General features: G+C 42.2%; 1 pseudogene; it reads right to left on the bottom strand.

Annotated features, from left to right (window-relative positions):
* Window positions 1-720: 720 nt before the first annotated feature.
* Window positions 721-857, bottom strand: LOC146060860 (U2 spliceosomal RNA; annotated as a pseudogene).
* Window positions 858-19435: the final 18578 nt, after the last annotated feature.

Raw genomic sequence — 19435 nt, forward strand, 5'->3', positions numbered from 1 at the left:
CCGCCTTGCGGCTCGGGGTTGCCCTCGAGGGAACCGGGACTCTCCCCAGAAGGTGAAGAGTCCCAGTCACGTTTGGGGAACGGAAGGCCCGTTAGGGACAGCCGCACTACCCAAATGAAAAAACGTGACAAACTAACGAAAAACGTGAAGTGCAAAACGTGCAAATCATAAAAAGAAAAGAATAAGGCCCTAGCCAGAAGGCCGGGGGGGGGTGTGAAAAATTGTCCTACCCCATCCAAAAGGACAGGGTAAGGACGTGAAGCGCTAACCTAAAGGGAAGTGCGCAGTGCAAGTGCCATTCGTGCAAGGTGACTTGGGATCACCCGTGCATGTCCGGCACCCCCGAGTTTCCCCGGGGGCACAGTGCAGCCTCGGACTCCAGGCAGCCGACCCTTCAGCGTCCGACCAAGCTTTTCTCCGCTCCCAGGGTTAAGGTACTAAGCTGGGCCTTTCGCGGTCTCCCCATCAGAGGCTACGAACCTCTGGAACAGGAGCCATCTACTCAGTCCCAACCTTTCTCCGCTCCCTGGGATTGGATACTAGACTGAGCCTTTCGCTGACTCATCCTTCGGGGGCTACAAACCCCGTCAAGAGAGTCAAACTACTAGGCCCAGTGTTTCTCCCCCCCTCTTACCAGTGGATTTACGGAAACAACACCTCCTACCAAAGGCAGAGGTGAAGATACTCAGTGAGACTTTTCACTACTCCCGGGAAAAAACAGAGGGGTCCCACACCCTCCGCCCATCAGAGCAGCTACTCAGTCTCACCTTTCTCTATTCTCTGCCAGAGGCCAGTCCATACCCAACTGATAAGAACAGATACTACACTTGATCTTAGCCAAAAGGCCGAGAAGCGATACATCATACAACAGTCTTCAACCAACAAACCAATTGGTCAAGAACATTTTTGTTATCAACTATCTTTGGCTGGTTTTGTAGGTTTTCAATTAGACTATGGTGAGGAAGGACCGAAATAAGTTATGGAGAGCAAATAAATTCCTTATGCAAATTAGTTTGGAAATTAGACCATGTGATTGGTTGATGCAATTCTCATTAGGGATGACCATCGATGTTTATAAAACATCGATAGATTATGGTCGATGTTCATAGTTTTTACATCGATGGGGGAGAACCAGATGGTTTCCCACCATCAATGTCAAGCTAAAACGAAAAGATTTGTTGTGCTATCTCCTGGGACATGGAATATAGCTCCACCCCCTGAAACATGTGAAGCCCCGCCCCCGTGTTCTGATTGGCCCACGGTCCAGTCAGTCAAATACAATGGATGACCACCTATAGGTAACAACATCGATGGCAAAGGTAACAATGGCCATCACTAACACTCATTCAAAACAATCCATTCCAATTGGTTTATGCACTGTCAGTCAACAGTTTTCTATTTTACTACTTTAGCTGGGACCATCATGTGATAGTCTTCAACCAGCAAGACAATAGGTCAAGAATGCTCTTTTTATCAACCACCTGTGGCTGGTTCTGCAGGTGTTCAATTAAACTAGGGTTAGGAAGGACCTCAGTAAGTTATGGAGAGTAAATAAAGCCCTTATGCAAATTAGTTTAGAATTGAGATCATCTGATTGGTTAATGCAATTGTCATTCAAAATAAGCCACTCTGATTGGTTTATGTACTGTCGGTCAACAGTTTTCTATTTTACAACTTTTGCTGGGACCATCATGCAATAGTCTTAAACCAGCAAGACAATTGGTCAAGAATGCTCTTGTTATCAACTATCTGTGGCTGGTTCTGCAGGTGTTCAATTAAACTAGGGTTAGGAAGGACCTCAGTAAGTTATGGAGAGCAAATAAAGCGCTTATGCAAATTAGTTTAGAATTGAGATCATCTGATTGGTTGATGCAATTGTCATTCAAAATAAGCCACTCTGATTGGTTTATGTACTGTCAGTCAACAGTTTTCTATTTTACAACTTTTGCTGGGACCATCATGCAATAGTTTTCAACCAGCAAGACAATTGGTCAAGAATGCTCTTGTTATCAACTATCTGTGGCTTGTTCTGCAGGTGTTCAATTAAACTATTGGCAGGAAGGACCTCAGTAAGTTATGGAGAGTAAAAAAAGCCCTTATGCAAATTAGTTTAGAATTGAGGCCATCTGATTGGTTGATACAATTGTCATTCAAAATAAGCCATTCTGATTGATTTATGTACTGTCAGTCAACAGTTTTCTATTTTACAACTTTTGCTGGGACCATCATGCAATAGTCTTCAACCAGCAAGACAATTGGTCAAGAATGCTCTTTTTATCAACTATCTGTGTCTGGTTCTGCTGGTGTTCAATTAAACTAGGGTTAGGAAGGACCTCAGTAAGTTATGGAGAGCAAATAAATCCATTATGCAAATTAGTTTAGAATTGAGATCATCTGATTGGTTGATGCAATTGTCATTCAAAATAAGCCATTCTGATTGGTTTATGTACTGTCAGTCAACAGTTTTCTATTTTACAACTTTTGCTGGGACCATCATGCAATAGTCTTCAACCAGCAAGACAATTGGTCAAGAATGCTCTTGTTATCAACTATCTGTGGCTGGTTCTGCAGGTGTTCAATTAAACTAGGGTTAGGAAGGACCTCAGTAAGTTATGGAGAGTAAATAAAGCCCTTATGCAAATTAGTTAAGAATTGAGACCATCTGATTGGTTGATACAATTGTCATTCAAAATAAGCCATTCTGATTGGTTCATGTAATGTCAGTCAACAGTTTTCTATTTTACAACTTTTGCTGGGACCATCATGCAATAGTCTTCAACCAGCAAGACAATTGGTCAAGAATGCTCTTGTTATCCACTACCTGTGGCTGGTTCTGAAGGTGTTCAATTAAACTAGGGTTAGGAAGGACCTCAGTAAGTTATGGAGAGTAAATAAAGCCCATATGCAAATTAGTTTAGAATTGAGACCATCTGATTGGTTGATGCAATTGTCATTCAAAATAAGCCATTCTGATTGGTTTATGTACTGTCAGTCAACAGTTTTCTATTTTACAACTTTTGCTGGGACCATCATGCAATAGTCTTAAACCAGCAAGACAATTGGTCAAGAATGCTCTTGTTATCAACTATCTGTGGCTGGTTCTGCAGGTGTTCAATTAAACTAGGGTTAGGAAGGACCTCAGTAAGTTATGGAGAGTAAATAAAGCCCTTATGCAAATTAGTTTAGAATTGAGATCATCTGATTGGTTAATGCAATTGTCATTCAAAATAAGCCACTCTGATTGGTTTATGTACTGTCAGTCAACAGTTTTCTATTTTACAACTTTTGCTGGGACCATCATTCAATAGTCTTCAACCAGCAAGACAATTGGTCAAGAATGCTCTTGTTATCAACTATCTGTGGCTGGTTCTGCAGGTGTTCAATTAAACTAGGGTTAGGATGGACCTCAGTAAGTTATGGAGAGCAAATAAAGCCATTATGCAAATTAGTTTAGAATTGAGATCACCTGATTGGTTGATGCAATTGTCATTCAAAATAAGCCATTCTGATTGGTTTATGTACTGTCAGTCAACAGTTTTCTATTTTACAACTTTTGCTGGAACCATCATGCAATAGTCTTCAACCAGCAAGACAATTGGTCAAGAATGCTCTTGTTATCCACTATCTGTGGCTGGTTCTGAAGGTGTTCAATTAAACTAGGGTTAGGAAGGACCTCAGTAAGTTATGGAGAGTAAATAAAGCCCTTATGCAAATTAGTTTAGAATTGAGACCATCTGTTTGGTTGATGCAATTGTCATTCAAAATAAGCCATTCTGATTGGTTTATGTACTGTCAGTCAACAGTTTTCTATTTTACAACTTTTGCTGGGACCATCATGCAATAGTCTTCAACCAGCAAGACAATTGGTCAAGAATGCTCTTGTTATCAACTATCTGTGGCTGGTTCTGCAGGTGTTCAATTAAACTAGGGTTAGGAAAGACCTCAGTAAGTTATGAAGAGCAAATAAAGCGCTTATGCAAATTAGTTTAGAATTGAGATCATCTGATTGGTTGATGCAATTGTCATTCAAAATAAGCCACTCTGATTGGTTTATGTACTGTCAGTCAACAGTTTTCTATTTTACAACTTTTGCTGGGACCATCATGCCATAGTCTTCAACCAGCAAGACATTTGGTCAAGAATGCTCTTGTTATCAACTATCTGTAGCTTGTTCTGCAGGTGTTCAATTAAACTATGGGCAGGAAGGACCTCAGTAAGTTATGGAGAGTAAAAAAAGCCCTTATGCAAATTAGTTTAGAATTGAGATCACCTGATTGGTTGATGCAATTGTCATTCAAAATAAGCCATTCTGATTGGTTTATGTACTGTCAGTCAACAGTTTTCTATTTTACAACTTTTGCTGGGACCATCATGCAATAGTCTTCAACCAGCAAGACAATTGGTCAAGAATGCTCTTGTTATCCACTATCTGTGGCTGGTTCTGAAGGCGTTCAATTAAACTAGGGTTAGGAAGGACCTCAGTAAGTTATGGAGAGTAAATAAAGCCCTTATGCAAATTAGTTTAGAATTGAGACCATCTGATTGGTTGATGCAATTGTCATTCAAAATAAGCCATTCTGATTGGTTTATGTACTGTCAGTCAACAGTTTTCGATTTTACAACTTTTGCTGGGACCATCATGCAATAGTCTTCAACCAGCAAGACAATTTGTCAATAATGCTCTTGTTATCAACTATCTGTGGCTGGTTCTGCAGGTGTTCAATTAAACTAGGGTTAGGAAAGACCTCAGTAAGTTATGGAGAGCAAATAAAGCGCTTATGCAAATTAGTTTAGAATTGAGATCATCTGATTGGTTGATGCAATTGTCATTCAAAATAAGCCACTCTGATTGGTTTATGTACTGTCAGTCAACAGTTTTCTATTTTACAACTTTTGCTGGGACCATCATGCAATAAAAAAAACTATACACCATTATCTCCAGAATAAGGTAAGTCGTGCTTAAATTGTTCTTCTAATTAATTTGTAAATGTAACCCAAATGCCTTTTTTTCCCAGGGTACCACCCCCACTATCCACGCGCACCCGAAGCGTGGCGAGCGCAGCGAGCCCCGCGAGGGGCGGCGGTACGCGTCCTCCGACCTTTTCATGCCCTACTATCCACGTCGGCGTGGAGTTGAGAATAGAATAGTGTGGCGAGCGCAGCGAGCCACCGAGCCCGAAGCGTGGCGAGCGCAGCGAGCCCCGCGAGGGGACGCGGATACCTTCACAGTTATATGCGTCCCCTCGCAGGCTTCACAGGTGTCCGTGGCGAAAAGCGGACACCTGTGAAGCCCGCGAGGGGACGCGTTTACCTCTCCCCCCCCCCTCTCCCCATCTCCCCCCCCCCTCCCCCCCCTCCCTCTCCCCCCCTGTCCCCCTCTCCCCCCCCAAAATTTATCCAAAAACGCCACAGGCGCTCAGGGGCAGGGTGTGGAAGCTAATGCGCGCTCTGTAGTGAGTGAAATGCATGCTGGGACACTTCCTGCCTTCCCTACATGCATTTTTTCAGTTTGAGTGACATTACTGGATGAAATCGCGGTCATCGCGTGCATTGAGGTGTACAATGCACAGCTCAATACCCGCGATGCCCGCGATTTCAATGTTACTTTACTAGTGCTAAAAGTGCATGAAATCGCAGTCATCGCGGACATCCCAGGCATTGTGGTGTACATTACACAGCTCAATGCCCGAGATGCCCGCGATGACCGCGATTTCAATGTTAACTGGCCTAAAATGATGATGGAATCACATTTCTGTGAACCTCTGTCACACAGAAACAGTGTGAGAGGTGACAGCAGGTGTAATTTCGAGGGGGGCAATAATTGCAGGACAATAATTACAGGTGCATTATAAAGCAAGGGGTGATATACTAAAATGAGATTGCTGTGATCCTCTGTCACACATAAGCAGTGTGAGAGGTGTCAGCAAATGATTTGAGCCAAATGTACATTTAGCAAAAAATTACAGGGACCCAATACAGCTAGGGGTGATTCATGAACTATTACAGGGACCCAATACGGCTAAGGGGGTGATACATGATTAATTACAGGGACAAAATATGGCTAAGGGGTGCAACATTATGGGTGAACACTGCTTAAGATGCCAGGGAATCTAACTACTTTTTTGGGGGTGAGAGCAGGAAATGGGCCTAATTCAGGTGTGTGTGCAAATTCACTCATACATGCAAAATCACTCAACTGACTCAGTAAAGACAAGTTTGAATAAAAGGCAGTAATTTACTTGAATAAAAAATAGATAACATTGAAATGCAAACAAACAGTAGCATAAAAAAAACAGCTTTACAAGTTTAAAGTCCATAGTTTTTCAGTCATCTTTCTCTAACAATGTTAAGGCGTGTAAAATACGCTCAAAAGTTTGGTTCATACCTATGCTCTTTCTCCACATAAATTCTTGTAGATAGCCTTCCAGCAAATGTCTGGCAGTACCCCGGTGGCGTTTATTGCGCCATTTCGCCGCCCCCCACATGCGCTCAATGTTCTGGGTGTGCACCCCTGTTGTGGGGTCCACAAAGTTAAACCTATGATTAACTTGAGCGTGCTGGAAGCCTGCCGCCTCCAGCTGTTCTGTATTATAGGCCCTCCAGCAATCGCTGTATATGGTGGAGCCCGGCTCCACATGCTCCACAATGGCAGCCAATAAAGTGGGGGCGTCCCGGGTGGCAACTTTTGTGGCAAAGCACTGCCCAGTTTCCCGGCAGATGCCCCCAAACACCCACTGCTGGGGTAGCACACGGCCGACATGGGACTTGCGGCGGACAAACAGAGTCTCGTCGACCTCGACTATTTTGTCGGGCCCTCCAATGCGGCGCTGGGGCTGAGCCATCAAGTCCATGAGGCACGCCTCCCTCATGTACTTATTGTACAGTACCGTTGTCTTGGGGGAGATGCCAAGGTGCCGCTCACAGTAGTCGCCGGAAGTCAACTCCTCGGACCAGTTGAAGATGAACCTGATGATGTTCACAAACGACATCCGGCACCCAGGAATGAAGAGGCCAGCGCGGAGACTGATCTTCTGGCGGCAGGCTCTCATGTGGCAGCGCCACATCACCTCCTTCTCGCTGAGCTTCATGGCATGCCCATTGCCATTGCCGCAGGTAGCTTCCTTGGGCAACAGGTGATGCTCCTGGAGGAATCGGATAGCCTCCGCCTCCGTCTGAGGCAGGGAGTACATGTTCACTCCAGATCCAGATGCCATGGATATGACAGGAACAGCAGAAACAGCAGAAGGCCGAATTAGCAGCAGGGCCTCAGTCACCAATAGAAACAGCAGCACAGTCTCTGTAATCACGGTAACTCAGCAGCAGAATGAACAGCAGCAGCAACACTGGAATCAGCAGCAGGCTCTCAGGAATCAGTAATAATCAATCAAAACGCAAATCTCTCTCTCAAACCACAGCTCCTCTCAACCAACAAATTTCCCCACAAAATCAAGGTCTTTTAAACTGTCACAGGGGGGCGGTCTGAGGCAGTGGGATGTACCCTTTGTTGTTATTGTCCTATAAACATCTGTCACTATGCAGACACAGGGGGTTGGCCTCAGACAGGAGGATGGTGTCAACATGAGTAACTAGGCAGACGGACCTAGGGCAGATGTAGCTAGGCAGACTAAGGGCCATTCCACCTATTACAGATGTTACCATGCAGAATTAGGGTCATTAAAGGGTCATTTGAACCCATTACAGATGTGAGTGTGGCTGGAAATCGCGAAATCGCGGTCATCGCGGGCATCTTGTGCACAAAATAACACCCGCAATGCCTCAATCACCGCGATGTTACAATGGGGCCGACGAAAAAGTTGAGGAATCACTGCCATCGCGGTGATCGCGGGCATCTTGTCCACCAAAATAACACCCGCGATGCCTCAATCACCGCGATTTTACATGCTGCCGATTAGAAAGTTGAGGCATCGCGGTCATCGCGGTGATCTTGGGCCGTAAATAGTACCCGCGATGCCTCAATTTTACACCCGACAATCGCGATGAACATCGTGGGCGCCCTTCTAGGTAAAGAGTACCAAACTATTGAACATCGACCATAACCTATAGATGTTTTATAAACATCGATGGCCGATGGCCATCCCTAATGAGTATTGCATCAACCAATCACATGGTCTAATTTCCAAACTAATTTGCATAAGGAATTTATTTGCTCTCCATAACTTATTTAGGTCCTTCCTCACCATAGTCTAATTGAAAACCTACAAAACCAGCCAAAGATGGTTGATAACAAGAATGTTCTTGACCAATTGGTTTGTTGGTTGAAGACTGTTGTATGATGGTCCCATCAAAAGTAGTAAAATAGAAAACTGTTGACTTGCCATTGATGTTGTTACATATCGGTGGTCATACATTGTATTTGATGGACTGGCCTGTGGGCCAATCAGAATATGGGGGTGGGGCTTCACTGGTGTCGTGGGTGGAGCTATGCTCAGTGTCCCAGGAAATAGCAAAACAAAACTAGTAGTTTGAGCTTGACATTGATGGTGTGAAACCATCTGGTTCTCCCCCATCGATGTCAAAACTATTGAACATCGACCATAACCTATAGATGTTTTATAAACATCGATGGCCGATGGCCATCCCTAATGAGTATTGCATCAACCAATCAGATGGTCTAATTTCTAAACTAATTTGCATAAAGGCTTTCTTTGCTCTCCATAACTTACTTAGGTCTTTCCTCACCCTAGTCTTATTAAAAACCTACAAAACTAGCCAAAGATGGTGGGTGACAAGAACATTCACGACTGATTGTCTTGCTGGTTGAAGACTATCACATGATGGTCCCAGCTAAAGTAGTAAAATAGAAAACTGTTGACTGACAGTGCATAAACCAATCGGAATGGATTGTTTTGAATGAGTGTTAGTGATGGCCATTGTTGCCTTTGCCATCGATGTTGTTACCTATAGGTGGTCATCCATTGTATTTGACTGACTGGACCGTGGGCCAATCAGAACACGGGGGCGGGGCTATATTCCATGTCCCAGGAGATAGCACAACAAATCTTTTCGTTTTAGCTTGACATTGATGGTGGGAAACCATCTGGTTCTCCCCCATCGATGTAAAAACTATGAACATCGACCATAATCTATCGATGTTTTATAAACATCGATAGTCATCCCTAATGAGAATTGCATCAACCAATCACATGGTCTAATTTCCAAACTAATTTGCATAAGGAATTTATTTGCTCTCCATAACTTATTTAGGTCCTTCCTCACCATAGTCTAATTGAAAACCTACAAAACCAGCCAAAGATGGTTGATAACAAGAATGTTCTTGACCAATTGGTTTGTTGGTTGAAGACTGTTGTATGATGGTCCCATCAAAAGTAGTAAAATAGAAAACTGTTGACTTGCCATTGATGTTGTTACATATCGGTGGTCATCCATTGTATTTGATGGACTGGCCTGTGAGCCAATCAGGATATGGGGGCGGGGCATCGTGGGTGGAGCTATGCTCAGTGTCCCAGGAAATAGCAAAACAAAACTAGTAGTTTGAGCTTGACATTGATGGTGTGAAACCATCTGGTTCTCCCCCATCGATGTCAAAACTATTGAACATCGACCAAAACCTATAGATGTTTTATAAACATCGATGGCCGATGGCCATCCCTAATGAGTATTGCATCAACCAATCAGATGGTCTAATTTCTAAACTAATTTGCATAAGGGCTTTCTTTGCTCTCCATAACTTACTTAGGTCTTTCCTCACCCTTGTCTTATTGAAAACCTACAAAACTAGCCAAAGATGGTGGGTGACAAGAACTTTCACGACTGATTGTCTTGCTGGTTGAAGACTATCACATGATGGTCCCAGCTAAAGTAGTAAAATAGAAAACTGTTGACTGACAGTGCATAAACCAATCGGAATGGATTGTTTTGAATGAGTGTTAGTGATGGCCATTGTTGCCTTTGCCATCGATGTTGTTACCTATATGTGGTCATCCATTGTATTTGACTGACTGGACCGTGGGCCATTCAGAACACGGGGGCGGGGCTTCACCTGTTTCAGGGGGTGGAGCTATATTCCATGTCCCAGGAGATAGCACAACAAATCTTTTCGTTTTAGCTTGACATTGATGGTGGGAAACCATCTGGTTCTCCCCCCATCGATGTAAAAACTATGAACATCGACCATAATCTATCGATGTTTTATAAACATCGATGGTCATACCTAATGAGTATTGCATCAACCAATCACATGGTCTAATTTCCAAACTAATTTGCATAAGGAATTTATTTGCTCTCCATAACTTATTTAGGTCCTTCCTCACCATAGTCTAATTGAAAACCTACAAAACCAGCCAAAGATGGTTGATAACAAGAATGTTCTTGACCAATTGGTTTGTTGGTTGAAGACTGTTGTATGATGGTCCCATCAAAAGTAGTAAAATAGAAAACTGTTGACTTGCCATTGATGTTGTTACATATCGGTGGTCATCCATTGTATTTGATGGACTGGCCTGTGGGCCAATCAGAATATGGGGGCGGGGCTTCACTGGTGTCGTGGGTGGAGCTATGCTCAGTGTCCCAGGAAATAGCAAAACAAAACTAGTAGTTTGAGCTTGACATTGATGGTGTGAAACCATCTGGTTCTCCCCCATCGATGTCAAAACTATTGAACATCGAACAAAACCTATAGATGTTTTATAAACATCGATGGCCGATGGCCATCCCTAATGAGTATTGCATCAACCAATCAGATGGTCTAATTTCTAAACTAATTTGCATAAGGGCTTTCTTTGCTCTCCATAACTTACTTAGGTCTTTCCTCACCCTAGTCTTATTGAAAACCTACAAAAATAGCCAAAGATGGTGGGTGACAAGAACATTCACGACTGATTGTCTTGCTGGTTGAAGACTATCACATGATGGTCCCAGCTAAAGTAGTAAAATAGAAAACTGTTGACTGACAGTGCATAAACCAATCGGAATGGATTGTTTTGAATGAGTGTTAGTGATGGCCATTGTTGCCTTTGCCATCGATGTTGTTACCTATAGGTGGTCATCCATTGTATTTGACTGACTGGACCGTGGGCCAATCAGAACACGGGGGCGGGGCTTCACATGTTTCAGGGGGTGGAGCTATATTCCATGTCCCAGGAGATAGCACAACAAATATTTTCGTTTTAGCTTGACATTGATGGTGGGAAACCATCTGGTTCTCCCCCATCAATGTAAAAACTATGAACATCGACCATAATCTATCGATGTTTTATAAACATCGATGGTCATCCCTAATGAGAATTGCATCAACCAATCACACGGTCTAATTTCCAAACTAATTTGCATAAGGAATTTATTTGCTCTCCATAACTTATTCAGGTCCTTCCTCACCATAGTCTAATTGAAAACATACAAAACCAGCCAAAGATGGTTGATAACAAGAATGTTCTTGACCAATTGGTTTGTTGGTTGAAGACTGTTGTATGATGGTCCCATCAAAAGTAGTAAAATAGAAAACTGTTGACTTGCCATTGATGTTGTTACATATCGCTGGTCATCCATTGTATTTGATGGACTGGCCTGTGGGCCAATCAGAATATGGTGGCGGGGCTTCACTGGTGTCGTGGGTGGAGCTATGCTCAGTGTCCCAGGAAATAGCAAAACAAAACTAGTAGTTTGAGCTTGACATTGATGGTGTGAAACCATCTGGTTCTCCCCCATCGATGTCAAAACTATTGAACATCGACCATAACCTATAGATGTTTTATAAACATCGATGGCCGATGGCCGATGGCCATCCCTAATAAGTATTGCATCAACCAATCAGATGGTCTAATTTCTAAACTAATTTGCATAAGGGCTTTCTTTGCTCTCCATAACTTACTTAGGTCTTTCCTCACCCTAGTCTTATTGAAAACCTACAAAACTAGCCAAAGATGGTGGGTGACAAGAACATTCACGACTGATTGTCTTGCTGGTTGAAGACTATCACATGATGGTCCCAGCTAAAGTAGTAGAATAGAAAACTGTTGACTGACAGTGCATAAACCAATCGGAATGGATTGTTTTGAATGAGTGTTAGTGATGGCTGTTGTTGCCTTTGCCATCGATGTTGTTACCTATAGGTGGTCATCCATTATATTTGACTGACTGGACCGTGGGCCAATCAGAACACGGGGGCGGGGCTTCACATGTTTCAGGGGGTGGAGCTATACTCCATGTCCCCGGAGATAGCACAACAAATCTTTTCGTTTTAGCTTGACATTGATGGTGGGAAACCATCTGGTTCTCCCCCATCGATGTAAAAACTATTGAACATCGACCATAACCTATAGATGTTTTATAAATATCGATGGTCATCCCTAATGAGTATTGCATCAACCAATCACATGGTCTAATTTCCAAACTAATTTGCATAAGGAATTTATTTGCTCTCCATAACTTATTTAGGTCCTTCCTCACCATAGTCTAATTGAAAACCTACAAAAACCAGCCAAAGATGGTTGATAACAAGAATGTTCTTGACCAATTGGTTTGTTGGTTGAAGACTGTTGTATGATGGTCCCATCAAAAGTATTAAAATAGAAAACTGTTGACTTGCCATTGATGTTGTTACATATCGGTGGCCATCCATTGTATTTGATGGACTAGCCTGTGGGCCAATCAGAATATGGGGGCGGGGCTTCACTGGTGTCGTGGGTGGAGCTATGCTCAGTGTCCCAGGAAATAGCAAAACAAAACTAGTAGTTTGAGCTTGACATTGATGGTGTGAAACCATCTGGTTCTCCCCCATCGATGTCAAAACTATTGAACATCGACCATAACCTATAGATGTTTTATAAACATCGATGGCCGATGGCCATCCCTAATGAGTATTGCATCAACCAATCAGATGGTCTAATTTCTAAACTAATTTGCATAAGGGCTTTATTTGCTCTCCATAACTTACTTAGGTCTTTCCTCACCCTAGTCTTATTGAAAATCTACAAAACTAGCCAAAGATGGTGGGTGACAAGAACATTCACGACTGATTGTCTTGCTGGTTGAAGACTATCACATAATGGTCCCAGCTAAAGTAGTAAAATAGAAAACTGTTGATTGACAGTGCATAAACCAATCGGAATGGATTGTTTTGAATAAGTGTTAGTGATGGCCATTGTTGCCTTTGCCATCGATGTTGTTACCTATAGGTGGTCATCCATTGTATTTGACTGACTGGACCGTGGGCCAATCAGAACACGGGGGCGGGGCTTCACATGTTTCAGGGGGTGGAGCTATATTCCATGTCCCAGGAGATAGCACAACAAATCTTTTCGTTTTAGCTTGACATTGATGGTGGGAAACCATCTGGTTCTCCCCCATCGATGTAAAAACTATGAACATCGACCATAACCTATAGATGTTTTATAAACATCGATGGTCATCCCTAATGAGTATTGCATCAACCAATCACATGGTCTAATTTCCAAACTAATTTGCATATGGAATTTATTTGCTCTCCATAACTTATTTAGGTCCTTCCTCATCATAGTCTAATTGAAAACCTACAAAACCAGCCAAAGATGGTTGATAACAAGAATGTTCTTGACCAATTGGTTTGTTGGTTGAAGACTGTTGTATGATGGTCCCATCAAATGTAGTAAAATAGAAAACTGTTGACTTGCCATTGATGTTGTTACATATCGGTGGTCATCTATTGTATTTGATGGACTGGCCTGTGGGCCAATCAGAATATGGGGCAGGGCTTCACTGGTGTCGTGGGTGGAGCTATGCTCAGTGTCCCAGGAAATAACAAAACTAGTAGTTTGAGCTTGACATTGATGGTGTGAAACCATCTGGTTCTCCCCCATCGATGTCAAAACTATTGAACATCGACCATAACCTATAGATGTTTTATAAACATCGATGGCCGATGGCCATCCCTAAGAGTATTGCATCAACCAATCAGATGGTCTAATTTCTAAACTAATTTGCATAAGGGCTTTCTTTGCTCTCCATAACTTACTTAGGTCTTTCCTCACCCTGGTCTTATTGAAAACCTACAAAACTAGCCAAAGATGGTGGGTGACAAGAACATTCACGACTGATTATCTTGCTGGTTGAAGACTATCACATGATGGTCCCAGCTAAAGTAGTAAAATAGAAAACTGTTGACTGACAGTGCATAAACCAATCGGAATGGATTGTTTTGAATGAGTGTTAGTGATGGCCATTGTTGCCTATAGGTGGTCATCCATTGTATTTGACTGACTGGACCGTGGGCCAATCAGAACACGGGGGCGGGGCTTCACATGTTTCAGGGGGTGGAGCTATATTCCATGTCCCAGGAGATAGCACAACAAATCTTTTCGTTTTAGCTTGACATTGATGGTGGGAAACCATCTGGTTCTCCCCCATCGATGTAAAAACTATGAACATCGACCATAATCTATCGATGTTTTATAAACATCGATAGTCATCCCTAATGAGAATTGCATCAACCAATCACATGGTCTAATTTCCAAACTAATTTGCATAAGGAATTTATTTGCTCTCCATAACTTATTTAGGTCGTTCCTCACCATAGTCTAATTGAAAACCTACAAAGCCAGCCAAAGATGGTTGATAACAAGAATGTTCTTGACCAATTGGTTTGTTGGTTGAAGACTGTTGTATGATGGTCCCATCAAAAGTAGTAAAATAGAAAACTGTTGACTTGCCATTGATGTTGTTACATATCGGTGGTCATCCATTGTATTTGATGGACTGGCCTGTGGGCCAATCAGAATATGGGGGCGGGGCTTCACTGGTGTTGTGGGTGGAGCTATGCTCAGTGTCCCAGGAAATAGCAAAACAAAACTCTTAGTTTGAGCTTGACATTGATGGTGTGAAACCATCTGGTTCTCCCCCATCGATGTCAAAACTATTGAACATCGACCATAACCTATAGATGTTTTATAAACATCGATGGCCGATGGCCATCCCTAATGAGTATTGCATCAACCAATCAGATGGTCTAATTTCTAAACTAATTTGCATAAGGGCTTTATTTGCTCTCCATAACTTACTTAGGTCTTTCCTCACCCTAGTCTTATTGAAAATCTACAAAACTAGCCAAAGATGGTGGGTGACAAGAACATTCACGACTGATTGTCTTGCTGGTTGAAGACTATCACATAATGGTCCCAGCTAAAGTAGTAAAATAGAAAACTGTTGATTGACAGTGCATAAACCAATCGGAATGGATTGTTTTGAATAAGTGTTAGTGATGGCCATTGTTGCCTTTGCCATCGATGTTGTTACCTATAGGTGGTCATCCATTGTATTTGACTGACTGGACCGTGGGCCAATCAGAACACGGGGGCGGGGCTTCACATGTTTCAGGGGGTGGAGCTATATTCCATGTCCCAGGAGATAGCACAACAAATCTTTTCGTTTTAGCTTGACATTGATGGTGGGAAACCATCTGGTTCTCCCCCATCGATGTAAAAACTATGAACATCGACCATAACCTATAGATGTTTTATAAACATCGATGGTCATCCCTAATGAGTATTGCATCAACCAATCACATGGTCTAATTTCCAAACTAATTTGCATACGGAATTTATTTGCTCTCCATAACTTATTTAGGTCCTTCCTCATCATAGTCTAATTGAAAACCTACAAAACCAGCCAAAGATGGTTGATAACAAGAATGTTCTTGACCAATTGGTTTGTTGGTTGAAGACTGTTGTATGATGGTCCCATCAAAAGTAGTAAAATAGAAAACTGTTGACTTGCCATTGATGTTGTTACATATCGGTGGTCATCTATTGTATTTGATGGACTGGCCTGTGGGCCAATCAGAATATGGGGCAGGGCTTCACTGGTGTCGTGGGTGGAGCTATGCTCAGTGTCCCAGGAAATAGCAAAACAAAACTAGTAGTTTGAGCTTGACATTGATGGTGTGAAACCATCTGGTTCTCCCCCATCGATGTCAAAACTATTGAACATCGACCATAACCTATAGATGTTTTATAAACATCGATGGCCGATGGCCATCCCTAAGAGTATTGCATCAACCAATCAGATGGTCTAATTTCTAAACTAATTTGCATAAGGGCTTTCTTTGCTCTCCATAACTTACTTAGGTCTTTCCTCACCCTGGTCTTATTGAAAACCTACAAAACTAGCCAAAGATGGTGGGTGACAAGAACATTCACGACTGATTATCTTGCTGGTTGAAGACTATCACATGATGGTCCCAGCTAAAGTAGTAAAATAGAAAACTGTTGACTGACAGTGCATAAACCAATCGGAATGGATTGTTTTGAATGAGTGTTAGTGATGGCCATTGTTGCCTTTGCCATCGATGTTGTTACCTATAGGTGGTCATCCATTGTATTTGACTGACTGGACCGTGGGCCAATCAGAACACGGGGGCGGGGCTTCACATGTTTCAAGGGGTGGAGCTATATTCCATGTCCCAGGAGATAGCACAACAAATCTTTTCGTTTTAGCTTGACATTGATGGTGGGAAACCATCTGGTTCTCCCCCATCGATGTAAAAACTATGAACATCGACCATAATCTATCGATGTTTTATAAACATCGATAGTCATCCTTAATGAGAATTGCATCAACCAATCACATGGTCTAATTTCCAAACTAATTTGCATAAGGAATTTATTTGCTCTCCATAACTTATTTAGGTCGTTCCTCACCATAGTCTAATTGAAAACCTACAAAACCAGCCAAAGATGGTTGATAACAAGAATGTTCTTGACCAATTGGTTTGTTGGTTGAAGACTGTTGTATGATGGTCCCATCAAAAGTATTAAAATAGAAAACTGTTGACTTGCCATTGATGTTGTTACATATCGGTGGCCATCCATTGTATTTGATGGACTAGCCTGTGGGCCAATCAGAATATGGGGGCGGGGCTTCACTGGTGTCGTGGGTGGAGCTATACTCAGTGTCCCAGGAAATAGCAAAACAAAACTAGTAGTTTGAGCTTGACATTGATGGTGTGAAACCATCTGGTTCTCCCCCATCGATGTCAAAACTATTGAACATCGACCATAACCTATAGCTGTTTTATAAACATCGATGGCCGATGGCCATCCCTAAGAGTATTGCATCAACCAATCAGATGGTCTAATTTCTAAACTAATTTGCATAAGGGCTTTCTTTGCTCTCCATAACTTACTTAGGTCTTTCCTCACCCTAGTCTTATTGAAAACCTACAAAACTAGCCAAAGATGGTGGGTGACAAGAACATTAACGACTGATTGTCTTGCTGGTTGGAGACTATCACATGATGGTCCCAGCTAAAGTAGTAAAATAAAAAACTGTTGACTGACAGTGCATAAACCAATCGGAATGGATTGTTTTGAATGAGTGTTAGTGATGGCCATTGTTGCCTTTGCCATCGATGTTGTTACCTATAGGTGGTCATCCATTGTATTTGACTGACTGGACCGTGGGCCAATCAGAACACGGGGGCGGGGCTTCACATGTTTCAGGGGGTGGAGCTATATTCCATGTCCCAGGAGATAGCACAACAAATCTTTTCGTTTTAGCTTGACATTGATGGTGGGAAACCATCTGGTTCTCCCCCATCGATGTAAAAACTATGAACATCGACCATAATCTATTGATGTTTTATAAACATCGATGGTCATCCCTAATGAGTATTGCATCAACCAATCACATGGTCTAATTTCCAAACTAATTTGCATAAGGAATTTATTTGCTCTCCATAACTTATTTAGGTCCTTCCTCATCATAGTCTAATTGAAAACCTACAAAACCAGCCAAAGATGGTTGATAACTAGAATGTTCTTGACCAATTGGTTTGTTGGTTGAAGACTGTTGTATGATGGTCCCATCAAAAGTAGTAAAATAGAAAACTGTTGACTTGCCATTGATGTTGTTACATATCGGTGGTCATCTATTGTATTTGATGGACTGGCCTGTGGGCCAATCAGAATATGGGGCAGGGCTTCACTGGTGTCGTGGGTGGAGCTATGCTCAGTGTCCCAGGAAATAGCAAAACAAAACTAGTAGTTTGAGCTTGACATTGATGGTGTGAAACCATCTGGTTCTCCCCCATCGATGTCAAAACTATTGAACATCGACCATAACCTATAGATGTTTTATAAACATCGATGGCCGATGGCCATCCCTAAGAGTATTGCATCAACCAATCAGATGGTCTAATTTCTAAACTAATTTGCATAAGGGCTTTCTTTGCTCTCCATAACTTACTTAGGTCTTTCCTCACCCTGGTCTTATTGAAAACCTACAAAACTAGCCAAAGATGGTGGGTGACAAGAACATTCACGACTGATTATCTTGCTGGTTGAAGACTATCACATGATGGTCCCAGCTAAAGTAGTAAAATAGAAAACTGTTGACTGACAGTGCATAAACCAATCGGAATGGATTGTTTTGAATGAGTGTTAGTGATGGCCATTGTTGCCTTTGCCATCGATGTTGTTACCTATAGGTGGTCATCCATTGTATTTGACTGACTGGACCGTGGGCCAATCAGAACACGGGGGCGGGGCTTCACATGTTTCAGGGGGTGGAGCTATATTCCATGTCCCAGGAGATAGCACAACAAATCTTTTCGTTTTAGCTTGACATTGATGGTGGGAAACCATCTGGTTCTCCCCCATCGATGTAAAAACTATGAACATCGACCATAATATATCGATGTTTTATAAACATCGATGGTCATCCCTAATGAGTATTGCATCAACCAATCACATGGTCTAATTTCCGAACTAATTTGCATAAGGAATTTATTTGCTCTCCATAACTTATTTAGGTCCTTCCTCACCATAGTCTAATTGAAAACCTACAGAACCAGCCAAAGATGGTTGATAACTAGAATGTTCTTGACCAATTGGTTTGTTGGTTGAAGACTGTTGTATGATGGTCCCATCAAAAGTAGTAAAATAGAAAACTGTTGACTTGCCATTGATGTTGTTACATATCGGTGGTCATATATTGTATTTGATGGACTGGCCTGTGGGCCAATCAGAATATGGGGCAGGGCTTCACTGGTGTTGTGGGTGGAGCTATACTCAGTGTCCCAGGAAATAGCAAAACAAAACTAGTAGTTTGAGCTTGACATTGATGGTGTGAAACCATCTGGTTCTCCCCCATCGATGTCAAAACTATTGAACATCGACCATAACCTATAGATGTTTTATAAACATCGATGGCCGATGGCCATCCCTAATGAGTATTGCATCAACCAATCAGATGGTCTAATTTCTAAACTAATTTGCATAAGGGCTTTATTTGCTCTCCATAACTTACTTAGGTCTTTCCTCACCCTAGTCTTATTGAAAATCTACAAAACTAGCCAAAGATGGTGGGTGACAAGAACATTCACGACTGATTGTCTTGCTGGTTGAAGACTATCACATAATGGTCCCAGCTAAAGTAGTAAAATAGAAAACTGTTGATTGACAGTGCATAAACCAATCGGAATGGA

Source organism: Crinia signifera, chromosome 2 (genome assembly GCF_055691185.1).
Source record: "Crinia signifera chromosome 2, ASM5569118v1, whole genome shotgun sequence".
NCBI lineage: Eukaryota > Metazoa > Chordata > Amphibia > Anura > Myobatrachidae > Crinia > Crinia signifera.